The sequence below is a fragment of the Cryptotermes secundus genome, unplaced genomic scaffold (assembly GCF_002891405.2).
Source record: "Cryptotermes secundus unplaced genomic scaffold, Csec_1.0 scaffold576, whole genome shotgun sequence".
NCBI classification, from domain to species: domain Eukaryota; kingdom Metazoa; phylum Arthropoda; class Insecta; order Blattodea; family Kalotermitidae; genus Cryptotermes; species Cryptotermes secundus.
In genome coordinates, this window is record NW_019718278.1 from 114,732 (window position 1) to 117,051 (window position 2,320).

Here is a 2,320-nt window from a genome sequence, read left to right on the forward strand (position 1 = left end):
TTCCCTAAACAGCATTAACCGGTTTGGCTCTGTAGCGGAGACGTAATGTTTCCTGTGAGGTATGCACTGAACACACTAAAACTCTGCATTCTGCCCACAGAGTGTGTCTGTGTGTTCCGTGTGGTCCTCACAATAAACAGCGACTGTTTCCCTAAACAGTATTAACTGGTTGGGCTTTGTTGCGGAGACGTAATGTTTCCTGTGAGGTACGAACTGAACTCTGCATTCTGCCCACAGTGTATTTGTGTGTTCCGTGTGGTTCTCACAATAAACAGCGATTATTTCCCTAAACAGCATTAACCGGTTGATCTCTGTAACTGTTAAAAGTTTTTGGTAACATTTCCCTCTCCAATCTCAACATTGGCCCGCAGCGGGTACCAGCCCACACTCTGCGTCCCCTGTGCGTATACTGTGCCAAACTCCACAAATAACTCCATAAATTTCTACCCTGAAGATGGACGCAACATACACCTCCGAAACTTCGGCAAACTAAAACCAAGCTATGGTCATTTTCATGAAATGCTGCTATTTAGAAGACCTTGCTGAAACCTGTATTTACGGAACAGTAAGTACTTGAGGTCCACGTCTTGTATTCAGAAAGTGCTCGGTTCGAATTTTAGTCGGGTCACCGGCTGTCCTGACTGAGATCTTTCGTGTTTCTCCTGAGTTCCCCAAAGGAAAATACTGGGACAGTATCTCGTTTAAGCCACGACCACTTCCTTCCACATGCTTTCCAATTTATCAGTCATCCCGTGCTGTATAACCGGGACTCTGGCAAAACATCGGCAATGACCAAAAAGAAACATGAATTTCGATTTCTTCAATAGTGTATATCTTCTGTCACTTAGACGCCATTACGATTAATAATTCCAGTAAAGGTGAATGCGTTCAAAGAGAATTTGCAGTCCTTTGCCACAACAGACATTTTCCAGAACGCTAAGTATTGTTGTATATCCTCACTCGTATCCACTTTGTTTCGCCTAGGTCGTTTATTCAAGGAATTTGTACAGGTCCGAGGCTTCTTGAGAATTTTCGTAAAAAGCTTCTTTTTTATGGTGAGGAGTTGTTAGCCGCACTCCCAACCCCCAAGCTGGAGGAAAACCCCTTGTCGGCTGTCCGCGACTGCTTATTCAATATATTTTCAGCTACCCTCCATCATGATAATTTCCTAGAAATATTAAATTTTCAGATACAGCACATCAGGGCTCGTCACTCCTTCACCCCCAACGCGCAATACTGCATTTTTGGTACACACACAACCGCGGAGTTTTAATATTCAAAATCTCAATTCTGCATTGGGTCATAAAATAATTAGTAATTTTTACATTTTATTATCTACAAAGAAAAGCTAGATTGCTAAGAAGTAATCCTATCACCCGTCTTGGAAATTCTGAAACAGCCGACATCAGATGGGCAAATTTTGTTCACGTTACTATGCATTTATAATGATCTTGTCAGTTTTGTACGCTGCTGTTTTGGGAAAATGTGTGCCACATGATCTACAACTGAGGCTTGCTTTGTTGAGAAACAGATATGCGTCGCCTGGAGCGAATGTATGTGTAAGTGGTCAGATTCTATTAACATAAATATTTATGTTGGAGAAAACTGCATTGCTGGTAAAAACAAAAGCTTACTACACATACACATACACACTTGCTAGCCATGCTTCTTGAAGAGCTCAGTGCAAATGGTATTATTTACACTCCACCGTACTCCTGAGAGATCCACAAGAAACGCTGTCTACTGATCTCGGTTTCATTTCGTCATGAGTTTCAGAAATGGCAAAAACGATTGAAATAAATATTTTCATCTCGTTACTTTTAAGAATGTATACGTAGGCTAAGTTGGATTTACTGTAGTGTTATGTCCTTCGGATCTTCAGTCAATGAACGTTTCATTCGCTTTTTTTTTTTCCTTAGCGGGGTGAGACTAAGTCCACTCGGTACTGCGGCCACTTCTGGTCTATTGTATCAGCCCCAGATGATAGATGAGGGTGATTATTTTATTATTANCCTTAGCGGGGTGAGACTTACGCCACGGCCACACGAGCAACATTTACTGCTCGAAATCCGCGACATATGAAGCTCAAGAGATACGCACCATGGAGTTAAATGAGAAAGGCCACACGGAGCAGTAAATAATGCTGGTTTCTTGGTAGAGGGAGCAATTTGATGGTCGCGTCGCGGACGGATGGGTCTCGGCCCATTTTCTAGCTGTATTTGTCGGTAGTTCGCCTGGCCACACGAGCTTCATTTGTCGCGTGCTTTATTTGGTACTTGAATCTTGTTTCTGTTTGATAGTGAATCGCTATGGAGTTTTA

At 42.3% G+C, this 2,320-nt stretch overlaps 1 protein-coding gene across 1 annotated transcript in view; it reads left to right on the forward strand.

Annotated features, from left to right (window-relative positions):
• Positions 1-2,320, forward strand: part of LOC111875353 (glucose dehydrogenase [FAD, quinone]) — a 20,200-nt gene that overhangs the window by 810 nt on the left and 17,070 nt on the right. The window lies entirely within an intron of this gene.